Source organism: Centruroides sculpturatus, unplaced genomic scaffold (assembly GCF_000671375.1).
Source record: "Centruroides sculpturatus isolate CEXI.00-Female unplaced genomic scaffold, Cexi_2.0 scaffold286, whole genome shotgun sequence".
Lineage (NCBI taxonomy): Eukaryota > Metazoa > Arthropoda > Arachnida > Scorpiones > Buthidae > Centruroides > Centruroides sculpturatus.
This window is the reverse complement of record NW_019384581.1, coordinates 43,100-55,447: the sequence shown is the minus strand read 5'-3', so window position 1 is coordinate 55,447 and position 12,348 is coordinate 43,100. Positions and strand designations below refer to the sequence as shown.

At 31.8% G+C, this 12,348-nt stretch overlaps 1 protein-coding gene and 1 pseudogene across 4 annotated transcripts in view; one reads left to right on the top strand and one right to left on the bottom strand.

The window, feature by feature from the left end:
- LOC111624462 (mitogen-activated protein kinase kinase kinase 7-interacting protein 3 homolog) overlaps positions 1 to 12,348 on the bottom strand; it is a 96,839-nt gene that overhangs the window by 62,009 nt on the left and 22,482 nt on the right. The window lies entirely within an intron of this gene.
- On the top strand, positions 8,874 to 9,868 carry LOC111624458 (annotated as a pseudogene).

The following is a 12,348-nucleotide window of genomic DNA, read 5'->3' as shown; positions in this document are numbered from 1 at the left end:
GTACTTTTCCTTTGTTTAAGGGTATTTGGGCAGTTTATTCTCTGTTATATTCTCAAGTAAACAATACATACAAGTACAGTACAGTATTTTCTGAGGAAACACTCGTACTTATTTTTTTTAACCCCATTCCCGATAACCCGGCATTTTCACAAACTCGGCCACCCTTCGGTCCACATTAGGCCGAGTTTTCGAGGTTCTACTGTATCAGTTGGGATTTTTTACACAGTACTATATTTCATAATAAATCGCTTATTAAAAATTTGTGTAATTTATATTTTTTCTGTAAATATTACAAATACAGTAATTGAAAATAAAAAAAATAAATATTGAACATGTAATAATAATCAAAACTTATAAAATTACAGAGAGTAAAAATTCTCTAAAATGCAAAATAAAGTTACTACTGTATAAAAATTTTAGAACTTTCCGTTCAGAAATGAAGAAATCTTTTAATTCCACATTACGCGGTAATTCGAAAATTCACATAAACTTCTAAAATGAGGAGACGGTACTTAAAAACCAATAAATAAAAACGTTTAAATATCAAAAGGAAACATAAATGATAATTGATCTATCCACCTGTTTTGCTTATTTAGATCTTAATGAATTTATTGTTTCAACCGCAGTAGTAGTTCCAAGGACAATGGTAAGAAGATAATACGTATTTAGTTGCAAAAAAGAAAATTCAACTGCAATTGATATTTTAAAATTTATTGATTCAAGTGCTTTTAAAATTTAAATTTGGAGGGGGAAGAGAAATATCCGCTAAACTGAATGCGTTTTAAAAACATATACAATGACCTCTGACTTATGCGACACACTCCGTTATGAGACGTTTTCCACCGGTCCCGGCTGTAGCCTAGAGATAATGTTTAAATTCTCCCATTTGAACTACTCTCTCAATTCTATACTACCACAAAATGTTTCAGATTAATGTATTATTCTCTCACTTTACCGTCGCGATTGTCGATCACAAGAACCGAGTGAAGTCACTGCTATGGATCAAACAAGTGCCCAGGAAGACGGTAAAGCAAAGAGTATTATCATATTGGACATAACATCTGCTTTTAGAAAGAGAATGGCTTATATATGCTAGATAAATATATGTTTAGATAAAACAAGTGGTAATATCATAATATAGCACTTCTGCTACTTTTTCACAAATCAACTATTCGGCTGCTGCTGGCAACATGTTTATTTCTCAATAAACGGAATTGGGTATTTCTGACGAAATAATGAACAAAATATCACAGAGGTTCGAGACATAACGACTGAATTGAATAACATCGCGTAAAGTAGGAAACACGTGAGGACAACCAATCAGTCCTACAGTCCTAATTCAGCTTGACAGTATCAAAATAGAGTAAATCACTTTTCATTAGCGTGGTTTTAGTCACTCAAACGTGGTTTTGGTATTAAAACTAAAACTACACGTATATAACGATTAAAACTAAAACTCAGGAATAGGACTAAAACAAAGTTAGTTTTCGCCAATTTGTACGGAAGGTATACGTGAAAGAAAAAGGTGAATCAATAAACAGTTAATTACTTTCGTCTGTTTAGTTAATTAGAATTAGAAACAGCATAATAGTTCTAAATAAAATAAATTAAAACGTAACCTACGTAATTAAACATTTAATAAAATGTAGAATACGGAGCATTCATAAAGGATAAAACCTTTATCGTTGCCTTTTCCTTCCCGTCGTTGCACACCATCAGTAGTCCATCGAAAAATTACAAAGAATTACGGAGACTTCTTCTTTTATATTATACAATATTATTGTGATAGTGGCGAAACACCAGAGAACGTTTTACAATTTTTGCATGTTTGTTACGGAGGCAGCAGCCTATAAAGGAAGGTCGTCTCCGTAAGTTTTTGTAATTTTTCGATGGGCTACTGATGGTGTGCAACGACGGGAAGGAAAAGGAAACGATAAAGGTTTTGTCCTTTAAGAATGCTCCATATTCTATATTTTATTCAAAATAATAGTTTCTTTTATAAAGAAAAATTTTATGCAAGTTTCATATTTCACTTCATATATGAGTCTGAAACATAACTGAATCAAATTAGCTGAAGATTAATGCAATTTTAAACGAGTAATTATTTATTGTGACATTGTCACAATGCCAGGCTGCAATTTTTAATTTATTTAATTTAAAATATATGCTCTCCACCTAAAATTAATAGTGGCTTGCCCCTGTACATCATACTTTTCCTATAACAATAGAGTAATGCCTGTCATCTCATCTATTAACTGCTTTCAGAGGAAAATTTTCAAACTGAAATAACATGACTACCAGTTTGCAGCGGAAGTTCGAATATCATTAATCTGGTCCTCCTGCCCCAAATCTTTATACCCGATCTTGAATTTCATTTATATAACACTATTCTCGAGATTAAGGAAACACAGACAGACAGAGGACAGTGGGAATTTGTAGGTCTACAATTTTTCAAACTGCAGCCCAATTATAATACTTGAAAGCACACTCAATTCTTTTGTCCTTGAGTGAAAAAAATTCATATCTGTGGCTATTGAAGGTGCTTCTACAATGGTTGGTGAGAATCATACAAGTCCATAAAAATTAAAAATTTCCACACTTTATTTTATCACTGTATTATCCATCAAACAGTTCTTTGCATCAAGCTTTCATAAGAATTTGCTGTGGCAATGGATAAAGTTGCACAATTAGTCAAAACTTTATTCAGGCAAAATCTTCATTGCAACACCACCACCTGTAATCTTTTTTACCGAAATGTGAAGCTGAATATACTGATCTGCTGATGCATAACAATGTCAGTTGGCTAAGCAAATGTGCAGTATTAAAACATTTGCTAGAAATATTTAATGAAGTCAGTAAATTCCTTAAATACTTCAGCCAATGTCACAGAGGCAGCAATTTTTTTAGTTCATGGAGAATGATTTGAGATCACACATTGAATATATCTACCAGTAATGCTAAAACACATAAAACAACTAAATAAATGTTGCAGAGACAATATAAGACATTACCCAAGATGATATCTTGAAGCAATTCCATTTTCCTGCATTATGTCAGGCATTGGCAGAATACACTGCTGCTGTAGACTACAACTTGATGCATTCATGCAACATTTTTTAAATGAGCCTGAGCAAATATTTCAGGAATTTGATGCAATCGGAGAGCTGTGTGCAATAGTAAAGAATCCCTTTAGTAGTAAATATAATGGGTGCATGGTTCAAGCAAGCAATGCATGTGTAAGAGTGGATAGAGCAAATTTGCATATGGAAATAGATCTTCTGACATCACTCCATAAGCTAAATCAAACATGCCAAAAGTTTTGTTTGAGCTCAATAGCTACAAATTTCCAAATTTATGAAGAATGGAAATGCATGTTCTCATCATGATTGGTTTAACATATTTGTGCAAAAGTGCTTTTTTCCACATAAATTATATCAAAAAATAAGTACAGGAGCTGTCTAACTCAACATCATTTAAAACAATGCCTCCAAATTACAACATCATATACAAACCACCAAACGATCGCCTTAATATCGGGCTATATGGGCTATATTAATACTTTATAATATGGTGCAATTTGGTAACAAATTATATACACACAATCAGTTGTACTTTAAGTTAAAAGAGTGAAGAATCATCATGAATATAAAAATATCATTTACATCCATAAATGAAAAATTTATAATTAAAAGTACCCACTGAAAAGAAAACAAAATGTTTCTATATTGTCTAAGTGAAAATGCTTGTACATACATCAAAAAGTTAAATAGAATAAATATAATAATGAGTTAAATTTTTTTTACATACAAATTTGAAATGTAGTGTAGAGATGAAAAACTATTATATAAAAAAAATATATGAAATATATAAATAAAAGCAAATAAGATATAAATAAAAAATATTACATTATGAACTATTAATAACTGTATTTAAAAACAAAGTATTAATTAAAACAAATAAATTAAAAAGATTTGAAATAAATAAATTTAAAGCAAACAAAAACAAAAAATGCAGTACTGTATGACAAATTATTGAAATTAAATATTAAGTAAATCATATAAAACTTTTAAACCAAATGTTAATTAGTTTAATTCCTACTGTTAAAGAAACTGAACTTGTTTTTATGCTTGTAGATTTCACATATTTTAGAACACTTAGCTAGATGAATATCTAACTTTTTTGACTCAATTCCAATTAACCTCATTTCCTTCTCTTACTGCAAATGATGACAGTATTATTGTATGTCTTTTTAATCTTTTACTTGTTTTATATTTTTTTATTCTTTTACTAGATGATAATAGACCAGAAGTACATATTATATTTGAATTAAACTTCATTCAAATTTACCATTTATCACAGATACTTTAATCAGAATATTTTACATATAATCATCTTAAATATTTTGAAATTTAGGAACATACCTTCAAAGAGCAAAACTTGAAATTTAACTTCTTTAAAATCAAATAAAATAGATTTGTTACCTGAACAAACATTCTACCATCATTTGTAACAACTTCAGAAACAAGTTTAAATAATATATAATAATTTTAAATGTAAAATTTTATAAAGAAATTTATGTCTCAGATCTTTTCACATGGGATAAAATGTCTTTATGAGTCAAGCATTTGTACAGTGTAGGAAGTTCTCTGCTTTGTAAACATTTTTCATATATTCAATAAATGCTTTTTGTAAGCTATAAATGTTTTGAATATGTTTTTTAGTTGTTCCAATGAACATTTTACAATTAATAAAAGCTTACGGAGACAGTGCTGGCAAAGGAAGTCTTGAATAGAAAATAACTGAAATCTAGAAAGGTATAGTAAAAGCTTGATATAATGGCCACAACAGGACCAAAGAAATTGGTCTGTTATAATAAAAGTCTTGTTTTATTGTGCTTACTCATTATTATAGACTCATCTGTTATATCAAAAAGTCCATTACTATACAACATAATCATGTTAGAATGGATCTTGATAATGGATTCAGAGAAAATATCTGCAGTACATGGATATTTTCTCCACGTCCAGATAATAAATCTATGTATTTTTACCTTGTTTCAGCCAATCTAAGAGTAAGATATGGATTGAATTTGTTTCATTCAGGAATAAAGTCTTTCTGACTGATAATAAATATGACAGTCCCATTTGTGCTTCTTTTCCTCATTCAATATAGTACTGTTTTGTATGAGACATTACCTTTCCCCCCCTCTGTCCCGACCATCCTGTCATTTTAGTAAAATTTTCACTTTTGTCTTATTTTTTGAAAATCAAAAAAATGAGCTCTCTAGTTTGTATACAGTATTAAACACATTTTTATTTGTATTCCAAATTCATGCTTGTTAGAAAATGTTTGTGTCAATAAGGATCATAAATTTGTTAAGGAAGAGATGGCATGAAATATAGGTTACAGAATAATTTCAATGAATTTATTTATTAATTATTTATTTATTAATGAATAATTTCAAGAATAAAAAAAATAAATAAAATTTAAAAAAAATAAAAACATTGTCTTTTGTCTTGCTTGTTTGTCTTTCGTCGGTCCATTCGTATCATTTAGTTTGTTGTTATGTTCGTTTGCTTTTCGCGCTGTCCGTTTAGCTGTTAAATAGTATTAAGATTCGTGTTCACATTCAGTTTCATTAGTATTAAGTAGATATAAGTCTTTCTACTAACTTGGCACTAACTTCTACACTTAGCTATTTGTGGCGGCACTGAATCATTGGGGTTCGTTATACTCAGGTTTTCTTTTAGACCCTTCGGGGAACTACGGCCTTGCAGCCTAAAAACTGCACACCAACATCAAATACAGATTACTGTAGCCATATGTACTGTATGCCGTTCAGAGGGATCCTACCTTTCTCTACTATCAATCTCCTCTCTCCCCTTCTTCCCCCTTTCCCTTATCCTCTTTTCTGCCGGCTAAACACCTTGTGTACCACCGAAGTCTTTTTTGTATGTATGTATACAGTGTAGAAAATTTCAACTGCAAAATATATTAACCAGATTTTTTTTAACTTGCAAAAACTACATATCTATCTATTAGTAAGTCTAAAATATAAATCTAAGCTTTTTGTTTTCTTTTATAATCCATGGCTTTGCTCTACACAACAAATCCAAGACTCATTGCTCTTAGAAAAACAAAACTAAAATTAGACATAGTATGAAAATCTACATTAAAAAAATACTTTTATAATATAGTTTTATATTTATTTTGTAAATATATTAAATAAAATGACTACTAGGACAAAATAAATAAAATGACAATTGTGAAGAAATAAAACAACAACTAAAAAATCCATAACAGAAGGACAGTAGTCTGTATGACCTGAAAAATAGTCTTTAATAGTGAAAGTCTTATATAAAGCCTTTACTAGATTTCTGGAAGATAAAAGTAATAGAAGAACAGCACATAATTTATGGGTATGTTTGACATTTTTACTTACATCTTTTGTCAACAAAAGGTTACAATAAGTTTCTCAACTCTCAGGAAACAGTTTACTCAAGATAAAATTTGCTACATTTTAACAGGCTTGAAACTCTGATATAATTTCCTTAAAAACTGTATATTTTGTTTTATATTTAAAATTACTATTTTTATTTAAATTATTTCTGAAGTTGTTACCAAAAATACAATGTTTTTAATTTGAAGCGATCTGCTCTATTGATTTCACTAAACTATATTTAAATTTTTCTTGCTGTTTTGTTTTCAAAAGATGGTTTAAATTTTTGAATCTTGAAAATCTGTGTGACTAGTGCCTATACTTGTTGAAGTAGAAACTACACTTTTTTTTTAACATGAAAATTCAGTATATCTACAATTTGTGATCGATTAGATAAAAAGTTCCCAAAGTGGTCAATATTGATCCCCTAGGGTCAATAGTTTCAATAAAAAAATTTGGGGATCGACGACAGTAAAAATAGATTCCCTTACTACTGCTATTTGTTTGTTACTTCAAAAAAATCTATGAATCCAACAGGTACCTAATTAAAACACATTACATACCAAACTTGCAAACGAAAAGATAAAATGAAGAGCTGCTTTTCGCTAGAACTTTAGAAACTGACAACAAAAGTGAATTGATTTTTAATTTAATGGGGCTATTTTTCAACATAAAGGCAATTCCATTGACAAATATAATATCTGCTGCAACAGATGGAGCACCAGCTGTGGTTGGGCATTATTGTGGTTTCATACCATGCTTCCCCAAAAGAGTCACACGTAAGAATGCAGGAAAATACATGTAGCACAAACAAGTCTGTGCATTGTCTTATCGAATGTATCAAAGCTAGTGCAGATATGAAAAAACCGCTGCATGTCCCCACTTGCTTGCAGTGGGACGAGACAATATTTGATACTAGCAGAATCTATCAGCCTTGTAAGGTCATGCTTTCATAAAATACTATAAATTGGTTCAATTGATGTGACAAAATGTACTTATTTGTGATTTGAACTTTGAATATAATTATTTATTGAGGAGTAGCACTACGAAAAATAAAATCAGAGGACACAGTTTATTTATTCGGATTTCAACAAAAATCTTCTGTTTCAAGTACATACTTTTTTTTATCACAGAGTCTGTCAAAATTGTTAATAAAAGTTATTATTTCTTCAGATAATAATATGACCGAACCAAAAAAGAAACACAGACAGTACTGTTTGGATTATTTGAAGCTAGGATTTGTTCTGTTATTATCAAACAAACATTTACCAATGTGCCTCATATGCAAAAAAGTCTTTAGCAACAATGCTATGAAACCATCAAAACTATCAGATCACTTGAACAGAATTCACCCTGACAAAAAAGAAAAAGATTTATCATACTTTCAATTACTTAAAGATAAAATTCTGACGAGAACTACAATAGATAATATGTTTGTATCATCATCAAAACAAAATGATGATGGATTAAGGGCATCATATAACATATCCTTACTAATCGCGAAGTCTGATGAGCCACACACTATAGGGAAGAAACTGATTCTAATGGCTGTCGCAGAGGTACTGTACTCCACAAACCTGCACAATATGTTATAAAAAGGGATTCCTTTGAGCAATAACACATTTCAAAGACATATTGACGAAATCAGTTGCAACATGGAAAACTGTTTGTGTAATCATTTGCAAAAAACTTTTCTTCCTCCAATTGAACAAGTCCACATTACTTGGCAATGAAGCTTTGTTGATGGCATACATTTGCTTTATTCAAGATCAGGAAATGCATGAAGAGCTGCTTTTCGCTAGAACTTTAGAAACTGACAACAAAAGTGAATTGATTTTTAATTTAATGGAGCTATTTTTCAAGATAAAGGCAATTCCATTGACAAATATAATATCTGCTGCAATAGATAGAGCACCAGCTATGGTTGGGCGTTATTGTGGTTTCATACCGTGCTTCCCCGAAAATAAGACAGTGTCTTATATTAATTTTTGCTCTGAAAGATGCGCTAGGTCTTATTTTCAGGGAATGTCTTATTTTTTCCATGAAGAAGAATCCACATTTAGTATTGAACAAAAAAATTCCCAAGTCGAACTTAGACGAGAGTGAAGTATATCCGGTTGTGTCGAACTGTCGCTTTTTTATAGCGCCGACATCGGGCTCGACGACCAATTAGTGCTTACTGAACCATAGCACTATGCAAATGTCATGTGACGTGATTCTCGGCCGACCAATTAGCCATCACCAGCCATAACATTATGCAAATCTGTGATTCCCAAGCCATAGTTTTATGCAAATCATGCCGTGTGGCGTGATTGTCTGCTGACCAATCAGTCGCTGTACTTTCAAAAAGCCAACAGCCACTTTCAACCATCTGTCGATGACCGTTATGAGTAAAAAAACTTTGCTAGGTCTTACTTTTGGGGGAGGCCTTATATTTAGCAATTCAGCAAAACCTATGGTAGATCTTATTTTCAGAGGATGTCTTATTTTCGGGGAAACACGGTAAGTTACTTGAAACAACATGTACCTGAAGTGCTTGCAGTTCACTGCATAATCCATAGGCAACATTTAGTAGCCAAGAACCTTAGCAACAAATTGTATCAATCGCTTCAGTTTGTTATAACAGCTGTGAACAAAATTTGAAGTAACACTTTGAACATTAGACTGTTCGCTCAATTATGCAAGGAAAGCAACAAAGATTTCTATTGATTGGTTCTTCATACTGAAGTTTGCTGGCTTTCAAAACGTTTGGAATAGTGCAAAAAAATCTCACCAATCTGTTTTAGAGTTTTTAGAATTATTCCAGTTTGAAGAAAATTTATTTAAGAATAAAACAGATATTGCAGATATTGCTTATTTAACAGACTTATTTGGCAAATTTAATAATGTTAATTTACAACTGCAAGGAGATAATTTGAATCTCATCAAAGCAAAATCGGTCATATCGGCTTTTGTTGCCAGATTAATGTTTTTTAAATAAAATATTGCAAGATCTGAGCTTTCACAGTTCCTCAACTTATTTAAGATAGGCACAATCCAAGAAAAAACCATCTTGCAGTATGTCAACGACTGGAGGCTCTACACTTAGAATATCTTCAAACCTAGGTTTTAAATCTATCATTGGAAATACCAGACTGGATGATAAAGCCATAAACTACTAGTACAGAACCAAATAAAATTTTGCAAGATGAGCTGTTAACCATCAGCATGAATGAGGATCTCAAGGTACTGTACAATTCAAAACAGGGTTATCAAAATTTTTGGCTGCAACAAGATATTCCACTTCTCTATGGCCCGGCTCTATGGACTGTTGTACAAAAGTTTTTGCTGGCATTTCTATCATCATATTTGGTAGAGAAAGACTTTGTAGTTTTAAACCTGCTTCAGAACAGACATTAATTACATATCGCTAGAGCAATTTGCTTATAGCTTCTGAGTTCTCTGATTGTTGTTCTGATACTTCTTGACTAACTGCTTAAACGATTTCATCATCTGTTAACACCTCATTCTCTACAATATTGTTAACAAGCCACTTATTAATGTCTCTTTGAATTCCACTGTTTCAAATTACTAAGCAGAGCAATGATCTGTCATATCTTTAGTGTATGGCTCTTTGTCTAGATTGCAGTTTAATTTTTAACATCAGATTATAGTTTTCTCCATGACCTTACAAGCATTGATAAAAGCATTTCCTGAAAAGCATATGCTAACATGCAAATCAACATCCTTGATATTAGTTTTCTTATGGTCTTCATTGAATTCTATTTCTTCATTGACAGTCTTTTCAAGAATTTCTGAATGGCATTTTATTCTGTAATGCTTTTTCGGATACTAAATATATAAGTAAGTTACTTCATTAATAAAAAAGCTGATTGTCCAAAATTATGTTGAGTATAAAACCAGAATGGATGGAGATTTGGTTGTGATAAGCTGCTATCAAATGTGCTCTTACATTCTTCTGTGATTTTGTGCGTAATTCAAGTACAAGTTTGTAGTTTTTGTGAATTTTGGACGTCGGAAAACTGGATACACAAGATTATATCAAGTAGGACCCATCTTGATAAAAATTTTTCAAAAATAGCTATTTTCCACCCGAACCATTTTTCCAAAATTGGAGTGCCGTTTAACCGAAATTTGCTACAGCATCATTACTGCCTTAGTTTTGTGACTTGTGTTACAAAATTTCGTGGTTATAGGTACATTTTTAGACATTTTATCACTATTTTTTCATGTTACTTCTGGTTGGTCATCAAACTCAAATTGCGGGCTTCCGGTCTGATATTTTGGAAAGATACCTGGGTACTTCTTTCTACCCCCTTTTAGTAAGCTAAGTTGAAATTTTTATTAAAATCGATCCACTAGTTTTTGATTTATGGCCATTCTCGTATGCATTCCAAAATCAACATTTCAACTTTTCTTAAGTTGTTATGGTAACAGTCATTGAGCTTTTGCTCTGAACATTATAGGTTAATTACTGGAAATTGGCTATTTCTTAATTAATTATTAATATAAATATAGACCGTTATATATTTCTGAAATCGGCTCTTCATAAGGATTTTATTTACATCATTTATAATATTATTGGACTATTAGAGTCTATATAGTGAATTATTAACTTTCTTCTACAATGACTTCACATATTGAGGAGTTCTTGGATAAATCTAATAAAACTTTAGACAAAATTAAAAGATATGCAGCTGACAACCCTAAAGGGCATTTTAGCACAAAATAGCATGTTAATTTTATAACTGATCAATTTACAAATATGATTAGGCTTGCTGAAAAGGCATTACTGAATGTTGGACTCATTGTTTACTTCGATGGAAAAATGTAACGATACACAACAAATGATAATAAAGAAACTTGATGACGTTGAGCACAAGGTCTCTCATCATGTTCTCCCTGCACCTTTGTACAGTTCAGTGGTAAAACAGGGAAGGCAATTGCAGGAACAACACGAGGTTGTCACATCTGCTTCATCAAGAGAAGTTTTACTAGCATACAGTAAAAATAAAGAAAATAATAATAGCGATGCCGTGAGAAAATTAATGCAGACCAAGATAAGATCATCTGATTTACATATTGGGATTGACAATCTATGCAAGATAAGTGGATGGGGGAATCACTATGGAGCGAGGTGGCTGTGATGATGCCGCAAAACTAGAGGAAAGCATTAAAGAAAATATCCCAGATCTTATTACATGCAAACCCAAGAAAAGATTACCTCACATGGTGCTATTCTCTGTCCATACGGACATTCCTAGGGAGGACCTTCCTCATCAAATCTATATTCAAAATAAATTGATAGAACAAACATACACTGAAGAGGAATTTCTTAAGCAATTCTGCATCAAATTTCAGCTGGGGAAAAAAGAGACTACATATAAGAATTGGGTGGTGGAGGTGTCCCCTCTTCTATGGAAGTCACTCTTGAAATTAGGTAAGATAAATATAGAATGGTTGCGCTGCAGGATAGCGGACTTTAGTCTGGTCCTGCAGTGTTATAAATGCTGCCAGTTTAACCATTCCGCGAAAGACTGTCTGCAGTCTGTATATATGTGCAGTCAATGTATGAAGGACCACCCTTACAAAGATTGTCCACATAAAAAAGAGGATCCCATATGTTGTAATTGCCATCAAGATAAAACAAAAAATTGCAAGCACAATGCTCGAGATAGTACATGTCGAGTATATCAGCAAATTAAATCTCTTATTTTTCTAAGAACTGATTATGGATCGGGAGAGTAAGATTTATTTAAGTATTCTGCAGTGCAATTTAGAAAGAAGTATCTCGGCTACTTCTTTGCTCAGTAAGCAGTTAAAATATTATGATTTGGCACTGATACAGGAACCATATTGTCGTAAAAACATTCCATCGTGCCTCCCAACCTTCTGCCCTATCCTTAAAG